Source organism: Rhinolophus ferrumequinum, chromosome 5 (genome assembly GCF_004115265.2).
Source record: "Rhinolophus ferrumequinum isolate MPI-CBG mRhiFer1 chromosome 5, mRhiFer1_v1.p, whole genome shotgun sequence".
Taxonomy (NCBI): domain Eukaryota; kingdom Metazoa; phylum Chordata; class Mammalia; order Chiroptera; family Rhinolophidae; genus Rhinolophus; species Rhinolophus ferrumequinum.
Genome location: NC_046288.1, coordinates 50,743,262 through 50,752,901, shown reverse-complemented (window position 1 = coordinate 50,752,901; position 9,640 = coordinate 50,743,262). Strand labels below are relative to the sequence as shown.

At 40.4% G+C, this 9,640-nt stretch overlaps 1 pseudogene; it reads left to right on the top strand.

The window, feature by feature from the left end:
- The first annotated feature begins 2,026 nt into the window (after positions 1-2,026).
- LOC117022097 (protein lin-28 homolog A-like) lies at positions 2,027-4,637 on the top strand (annotated as a pseudogene).
- Positions 4,638-9,640: the final 5,003 nt, after the last annotated feature.

Below are 9,640 nucleotides of genomic sequence, written 5' to 3'. Positions count from 1 at the left end.
TTCAAGGACCTGCTGTACCTCGTTTTATTGCACTTCATTTTATTGTGCTTTTCAGATACGCTTTTTTTTTTTTAAATAAAAGTTTGTGGCAACCCTGTGTCAAGCAAAGTTGGTCAGCGCCATTTTTCCAACAGCATTTGCTCACTTAGTGTCTCTGTCACATTTTGGTAATTCTCACAATATTTCATATAGTGATTCCTCTGATGGGCTTGGGCAAAGTAAATTGAAATCCTAGGAAGGAGTCACCAATCTAGATGCCATTAATTACATTCGTGGGAGGCAACTGTTCTTTTATAAACCAGAAAGTTTTTGTCATGGCTAAAAGTTCTCTGTGTCTGTCGTCGTGAGTCTATATATGTATGTTGCAAATGTGAGACAATTTTCTACCTCCAGATGGTATTGTTGAAATTAACTTAAAGGCAAGCGCTTGTAAGGATTGGGTATTCTAAAATTCTTAGCAATACAGAAACTAACTCATGCTTTTCAAGTTCACGTGATCTAAGATTAATCCATAATAAAGAAAAGTTAGCTTAAGAAAAAAAACATTTATTCATGGAAGAGGTCAAAATAAAATTCACAGGAGTTTGGAAGAAGTTATCTCCAGCCTTCATGGATGACTCAGGGTTTCAAGCCTTCAGTGGAGGAAGTAAATGCAGATGTGGAAATTCAAGAAAACAATCGGAAGTGGAGCCTGAAGATTTGAATTTTTGCAATCTCTGATGAAACTGGATGAATTTCTTCTTATGGGTGAGCGAATAAAGTGGTCTAGAAATGAAATCTGGTGAAGACGCTATGAAGATTGTTGACGACAAAGACTTAGAACATTACATAAACTTGGTTGATACTGATCCGGGTTTGAGGACTGACTCCGATTTTGAAAAATGATGTGGTAAAATGCTGTCAAATACATCACATGCTACAGAGAAATTGTTTGTGAAAGGGAGAGTCAATTGATGTGGCCAACGTCACTGCTGTCTTATTTTAAGGCATTGCCACCGTTGGCCCAACCGTCAGCAGCCACCAACCACCCTGATAAGTCAACAGCCATCAACATCGAGGCAAGACCCTCCACCAACAAAATGATGACAACTCGCTGAATAATGGTTAGCATATTTTAGCGATAAAGTATTTTGAGTTAAGGTATGTTCATTGTTTTTTCAGACATAATGCTATTGCACACTTAATAGATTACAGTATAAACAACTATTATATACACAGGGCAACCCCAAAATTCGTGTGACTCTATTGCAATATTTGCTTTCCTGCAGTAGTCTAGCACTGAACCTGCAGGATCTGCAAGATATGCCTGGACATATCCATAAACCCTCTAGTCGTCAGTATTGTGCATGTTTTAACCCAGATACTGTCTCATTCTGCAACTTTCATTTTCCACTGACTGTATGCTTAACTGTGTTGTGTGCTTAATCCATGTTGTATGTGAAGCTGTCATTCATTAATTTTAATACCGTGCTATAATATTCAATTATATGAGCTATCAGAATCTATCTTTTCCAGGTGATGATGGCATAAAGTTATTTTCAAAGCTGTTTCTGTATTGTTAACAACAGTGGTGGAACATTCTTGCACATTGTGCTCAATGTATTAGTTGCTTAGAATAAGCACATTTTACCTTTACTCGAAATTGCCAAATTGCTCTTCAAAGTCATTCGAAATTTTTGCAAATCAGATGAGTGTGAAATGGTATTTCATCGTGACTTTAGTTTGCATTTCTCTCAATTACCAAAGTCTCATTCTATTGGCCATTTGTCTTCCATTGTCTGTGAAGTATCTCTTCACATCCTTTGACCATTTTTCTATTGGATTATTTCTTTTTCTGAGTAATTCTTAGGAGGTCTTTATTCTAGATGCTAATTTTTTGTTTTTAATTTTATTTTAATATATATTTTATATATATTTATTTTTATTTTAGCATAGTAAAATCTGTCTTTTCCTGGTGGTGGTACGTTTTTGTTGTTGTTTTTATCCTGAGCAGTATAAAGACTGCTCAGGATAAAAGCAAACAAACATGATCCGTAGTCTTACCATCCAGGTAATCCAATGACATAAAAATAAACACATGAAAGCAATATATCCAAGAGTTAAGAAATTCAAATATAATAGTAGAGAAAATTATATAAGAAAAGCTACACTTTCCTCCCCCAAAACCAGGTGACCACTGTTAAGTCCTGGGTGAACGGGAAGAAAGGGAAAATTAAAACTAGCTTCTACTCCAGCTGTAGGAAATGTGCTTTTAATCTGTTTTGGTTTAGCTGAGCCTTCCAGGAACAAAATATGTTATTGCCTTGGGCAATTGCAATAACAAAATGGGCATGCAGGGTAGTAATGGAGGAGAGCTAATAATTATTTTTAAAGTTTTTTCCATTTCCTTTTTCTTCTCATACATAAGTTCTACATGAATGAGAATGGCAAATATTTTCATGTTCACCAATATAAGAAAAAGTAAAGCAGTTTGAAAGACATTAAAATAATGTAACTCCAATTCTTGTAGCTGATCGATTAGGGAGTTCAGTTTTCATTTCTGTCCCAGTATGTACATATTCTTGAGCCAGCTAATTCAGTTTAACAAATATGAGCATTTCCTGGCGGAAAGCACATTGTCTGAAAGAACCAGCATAGAGAATCAATTTTACAAGATCCTTACTAGGATTCTTGCATCATGGGACTATACGTATAAAGTCTTCTTTGTTAAGATTCTTTTAATACATCCTCTTCAATGGCATTAGGATGTTATGTATACTGCTGAACCAAATAATTTTCGGAGGAAAGGACGGGTACAACACAGGGCTGAAACCCATTCACTAAGCGTTGTCAGCAAATCCATCCTGGCTGTCCACAATTAGGATTCTATCACCTTAGAAGTATTGCTGGCAATTTTTTGAAAATATCTTTAAACTGCTATCTTGCACAAAAGGTATAATTTTAATACATATGACTATTAACTTCCACTGAATATTTCATAAACAATAGTAAAATGTATTTTTAAGGATCTAAAATTTTATAGAAACTTAAGCAGCTTTATTTTTTATTGAAAAATTTTCACATACCTAACATTTTTCAAATTTTACTTGTATTTCCATTTTCATACTTACCTACTGATGTTCTCTGGAGAAAGTCCATATACAGACATGTCTGACTTGGAACAAGTTCTTTATTACATTAACACAGGGAGCTAACAACATAAAGTAGAATGTGTAAAGTCACAGGGTTTTAGGGGGATGGAGATACGGGGTAAAAAACGACATTATGTTCAAAACTGTCACATGGAGCCAGTTAAAGTGTTTACAACTTACACCAAACAAAAACGGCTCCAAAAAAATACACATAATGCTATTTCCATTTATCCCATTTGAATGCAAAATTGTATGTAGCTGGTAATTCTCAAAATGTCTTGTTGATTTGAGGAAGGAGGAACATAATTTACATGCACAGAATGTTCCAGAACACTTTCTGCTTGGCTACGAATCTTCCTAGTGGGCTGATGATCAGAGTCCAAAAGAAACTGACAGTTCTTTGGGCCTAAAGAAGCTTTGCTGACCCAGGAGAAAAGACCAACTTTGGATTCAGACAATGTTGTTTCGATAAATATGCAAGGTCAAATTCTTTGTTAGCAAATACCCTTTAGAAAAAGTATACCACAAACACATTTGGAAAACATTTTAAGTATATTTATTTAGGCTGGGGAAGATGTAGCAGCGTCTTCTCCGACCTACTCCTTTGTCTCGGGACTTCTCTGGGAGCCAGCAGCCGCACGACCTGGGCCTGGGCCGCGGGCTTAGCCACCACCAGGAGCTCTGCGTCAAACCAGCACTGGCGGGTGGCTGCGCCAAGGCGCCGGAGGCGGCGCGGGAAGACGCGTTCGGGGCGGCAGAGGAGCCGCAGCTGCTGCACGGTGCCGGCATCTGCAAGCGGTTCCACGTGCTCGCGGGTTTCTGCTTCCCGTCCAGGACCGCCCGCACTGGGATCGCGCTCGCCCCCCAGTGGATGTTTTTGTGCACCAGAGTAAACTGCGCATGGACGGCTTCTGGAGCCTGGAGGAGGGTATCAAGTCCGCCAAGGGCCTCAAATGTATTGCAGTCACCCGCCCACATGGGCTGTTCTGTATTGGGAGTGCGAGGCAGCCAAAAGGGAAGAACGTGAAAGGGAAACAAGGTGCTACAACTGCGGAGGTCTAGACCATCATGCCGAGGAATACAAACTGCCACCCCAGCCCAAGACGTGCCACTTCTGCCAGAGCATCAGCCATATAGTGGCCTCCCGTTCACAGTGCAAGCCAGCCTACTTTCCGGAGGAAGAAGAGATCCATAGCCCTACCCTGCTCCCAGAGGCCCAGAATTAGCCACAGTGGGTGGCAGGGGCGCTATCCTTTTAAGATCAGTCAATTTCAAGGAGCAGGCATCAATGGGCAGAATGGAGAAAGTGGGGATAGGCTGGGAACAGGGAAGTTGGCACTGCATGTATCTCGGGCCGGGGTCCACAGCATCACCCTCTCTTCCCTCTTGACAGGAAGGGAAGGGGTAAGGTACAAAAACTCCAATCGTGCTCTATCCAAATGTATGTGAGGACTTCAGGCCCTAAAGCCCTGAATGCTGTCTGAGTCTCCACCCCCAGAATCTCCAGCTTTTGAAAATGAGCTGGAGAAGTTGTTTTCCTTTTAAAGAAGGCTATGTCATATTTCCCATGCCACAGTGAAAAGATTAAGCTGAGATCAGATTGATGCACCCGACGCACAAACGACTACATTCTGTGGGAGGTCACCTCTCAGGGGTAAGGTAGATTTTTCCACATCCTGTCTCATAACCCTCTTGGAATAGGGTGCTGAGAACTGTCCCAAGAGAAGGGTTGTGATGACAGGCAAATGGGGTGGTTGGGGGAACGGCTTGCAGACCTGCTGCTCCTAAGCTCATCCCACCCTATTCGGGAGCCCATACAACTTTATATGATCCCTTAGACAACTGCACCTCAGGTCCCACTTTCTCCAGGATGCTAAATGCACTGTGTGCAAATGACATTATCTGGTGCATTTCAACATTTTCATAACATAAATATTCTGGTTTAGTATTTTTTGTGTATTTTAATCAAAAGCCCTCATTCCTGCACTGTGTTCTCATACACGAACACTCTCAGGGATAAGTGGGCAGCAGCTCCAGGTCTGCACAGCAGGAATACTTTTTGTTGTTTTATCACCAGGGAGAACTATCTGGAGTGTATATCCTATTGAATTACTTCATTTTTGCCAATGAGAGCTGGCTTTTCTGCCATAGTGTCCTCTTGAAACCCCTCCTTAACGTGGAATACTAGGTTTTAATTGGGTGGCCACATGCTGGATCTCCTACTGGAAGACTGGAAATTGGTCTGAACAGGAATAGGCAGTGCAGAAGTTAGGAGAGGCTGGGCCAGGTGAAAGGCGCAGAGGGGAAGCCAAGATTAGGTGAGGGGTCTATATGTGTAATAAAGGATTCCTGCTCCAGACCTCTAATCCTGGGGTTTGGGACTCGCTTTACATACCAGCTCCATCCTTCACAGGATTGGGTTAGGCCTACAATGCACAAGGTTATGTGCGTGTTTGTAAAAAATATGAGTTGATAAAGATAGGTTTTAAGAACCATAGTTCTGTACCCATCTTGAGCTGCCCAGGGATGGATATATGAAACAAGGACTAAATTCCTTAATCTTAAAAAACTCTGGGCTTTTCCTCCTTGGCTTCGAGAGATGATAGCGATGGCTTCTTGGTGGTGCCCAGGGCCAGTGTCCTGCCAGGCTGCAGCAGAGGTTAGTGTCATGGTAACTAAAGGAGAAAAAGGGGTTCCATTTACGTGCTGTGAGATCACCGGAAACCTACCTCTGTGTTGAAATGGGAAAATGCACTAGAACGCATTGGGTGAGGTGTGTCTGATCTTGGGTTCTTGTCTTCCCCCAATTACTGCCCCCCTCTAGTTACTGTGTTTGTCTGGGCTTTGTAGGACTTCTCGAGTAGCTCATTTGGTGATTGCTAGGTGGCCTAGTTTGTGTAAATATTCTTTCTCCCTATTCTTTTGTGGTTTTATTGTTTACAAACCTTATTGTATTGAGAAAAATAGCCAAAGCATCTTTGACAAAAGGTTGTGTACCAGTCAAAAATGATCTGAAACATAAACTTGAGGATCCCTCTTCTTGAAGTGGGGGTCTTGAACCAACCTTCTTTTTGTTTCCCCTTCCTCTATTTTGGACCAGATCTTCTGTCCTAACAACGTGACTCTACCCTACCTCCTACCCAGCTTCCCGCCAAAGCCCACACATACACGCTTAATTTGTGGGGTATCTCCCCAACTCAAATGATTTGTGCAGAAACCCTGAAGAAGCTAATACTCCATCCCTTGTTCCCATTTTCCCAAGTTAAGACTATTCCTTGGTATGTTACTCATATCGAACACTTAGATTGCTGCATTTGGGTAGATCAAGCCTATTTTAATCTCTAATCCTCGGGTAGAGAGAAGCAATGAGAGGGGCTTCCATTTTGAAAGTAGGTCAGGAGACCAAGTAAGAGAAGATGAATGTATATCCAAATCACTCAGGAACTTTTATGCAGGTGCAAGAAACTTATGTCAAAGTAGCCACAAGATTGGACGAACACATGGAACTCCATGTTTGCTGCTAGAAACCAAAGCTTTGTGTGAAATCTTGAATTTAGGTGGGGAGGTGGGGAGGATAGGAAAGTATGTACCTGTCTGTTCTTTCCCGGATCCCTTCCCCTCATTTCAGATCTGCAGGAACTGAGCCCCACTTCTGATGGTTGATTTTGCTGTGCCGGGTACTTCCACTTGCTGTCACTGTGTAACACACATGCTGACCCTTTCCCTTCCCCTCTTTTCCCTGGGAAAATAAGCACTTAACTGGTACTGGGGGAAAAAAAAGTTATACAGATAATACATGCATAGAACTATACTAAGGAAATCGTGTCTTCAGAGGAACAACTATGAAGTGAACATACAAAATCCTCCATTATGCCAATCTCTTTTGGTGGAACTTTTCTTTATGGGAACAAAGCAGATGGGATGGGCTTTTAAGCAGATTGATTTTTATCAAACTGGACACAACAGAATTCCTTGAAATGAGGTAAATATGCACATGTTCCTATCAAGAAAGGAGCGCTAACCCACCACAGAACTACCTCTAGTTTAGACATGAAATACCAAAAACATCAAACTATGTTAAAACAGTAGAAATTCGCTTAAAAAATATGTTGATCTCTTTCTTGAGTCTACATTTTAATACTAAAAGTTCTTATCCTTGGCTATATTTAACCTGATAATTACCCAGGGTTCGTATTACTAATAAAGTTTTAAAAGTTCTAGCCTGAATTTTGTTGACCTCTCACTCAACTACTGAAATAAAGCAAACTGGCTTTGCAGTCACACTCTATACAGAGAGTGCCCAAAAAATGTATACACATCTTAAAAAAGGAAAAAACTGTATTAAAATTGTAATACTCAATATATACCAGTAACAAAAGATGAATACATGTTATGCGTATACATTTTTTTGGCACCCCCGGGATAGAATAAAAGAGTTGCGAAGTCCTGGTATCATCCAACAGACAGAAGATCTCTACAGAGAAGTATGGTGACTCGTCCTCCCAGCCATGCATCCAGTGAAAAAATTGGAGAAATAAGAGCTGCCTGTTGGTCTTGCGCTCTTCTCGTGACACAGTAGTACAAATGTGCCCACACGTTTTGGAGCAATATAGTCAGTCCTGTATTGGCATGTGTTTGTGGTTGGCAGTGAGATGAGGAGGCTGGAGTGACAATAAAGGGCTAATCACCCGTGAAAATCTGTCCAGGAAGCTTTTCTTGAGTGTTCCACATAGTGACTTTTGGGCACATTTACTAACATGTACCAGTGTTGACACATTTTTAATATAACCACGGAACTGCCAGAGATAGTTCTACTGTTGCTCACCCAGTGCCCAAAAGGAGCAGCAGCCTGTAACAGGTATCCAATGCCATCTTATTTCTGCTCTCTATAGCAAAATAACCAAATGCAAACCACTGTTTTTCATTTCCATACTTAGCACCAAAAAGAAGTAAAGGATGAGGCTGCCTAAAGTTGCTTGCCCCTTGGAGTTCAAACAGTGGGGCCAGAGAATTTCCATGCATGGAGTGCATGGAGTATGTGCTGCTAGGCCGACTTTAGATGCTCATTTTTAAAATGAAACAAAACACGAGTAACTTTTAGAATACTAGCATACTGCAGCCTACACTGATTATGAAACAATTTGTTCCTAAAACACAAATGTCCAGGTGTTTTTCCTACTATACTGGAAAATGAGTCATGAGTCTTCTGAGCTAGAGCTTAGAAGTCAAATACCATCAAGTGTCAATCGAATCTTATCCCATTATCTCAAGACAGTTCCAACATTTCGAACTCCCAGATCACTAAAATATCCGACCCCCTCCTACTATATGTTTTGCCCCTCAAGATTCACTGCATTCATTGTTAAAAAGTAGCTCACGGTTTATGAAATTTAGAATACAGTAGGATCAAAATTAATTACTTCAAATAATTTTTAAACCAATACTCTTCACCCTCTTAGTGAGATGTTTCAAAAGTAAAAAGAATCATAAATTTTGCACTGACTAAATTGATTCTTAAATGTAGAATCAAACAAGTAGGTAAATACTGATTTGTTCAAAACCAAAGTTCTCCCCATGAGAGAAGGAAGATACAAATATGGAACAGGGGAGGGTAAGGAAGATGAATGTTAGATTTGAAAGAAAAGTATCAGGAGGAACTCATGATATGTAGAAAATGCATTTCTTGGCTCTGTTCCCTAGTTCCCTAGTAGCACCCATATCTTGATTTCAAAGTACCATTCAGAAGAAAAGAAAGTAGGCTTCTTCCCTGGAGAAACAGCCAATTCCCAGTCTGCCACAGGCAAAGTGTTGATACCCTAAAACATCTCATACAGCAAAAAGCAAGAAAGTGCTCACACTGACAGGCACAGGTCAAGATGACCCACAAAGAAGCTTACAGGTCTTGCTGACCAAATGTGGGACCGTTACAGTAACTTAAATGGAATGTTTAAAAAGAATCGATGAGCCCACATTGATATTCATAAAAAGCGGGTGGAAAAAAAAGTGTTTTTTTGTAAGAGTGCCAGCTAATAATGTAGATGGAATACTAGATTTCTAAAGTCTCAATTTGCAGCCACTAGTGTAATACAATGGATTCTTATAAGGATTATCAATGAATGCTAAAACCATCAAGTGAACAGGATATCCAAATGGTAATGGTCTCCAAGTATCTCCTCCCAGATTACTTGCTTATGAAAAAGATATTCTTAAAATGAAAAGATCTTCCAGAAACCAAATGATCAAACTTGTATTGGCAATACTGCGACAATAATTTTATGTGCTTCCCGATGTAATGCAATGAATGAGATACCACAGCCTACATAAGGAGTCTTCTGCCAAAATGTTTATCCTGAACCTACTCATGAGAAACAGAGAAATACAGCCTTCCACAAGCTAACTCGCCTGCTTTTCACGTGTCAATTTCATTTTTTCCAAAACGGTGGGAGATTTGTTCCAGAGTAAAGAAGACTACATACATGACAACCAAGTGTCATGGGTTTGGATCCTGG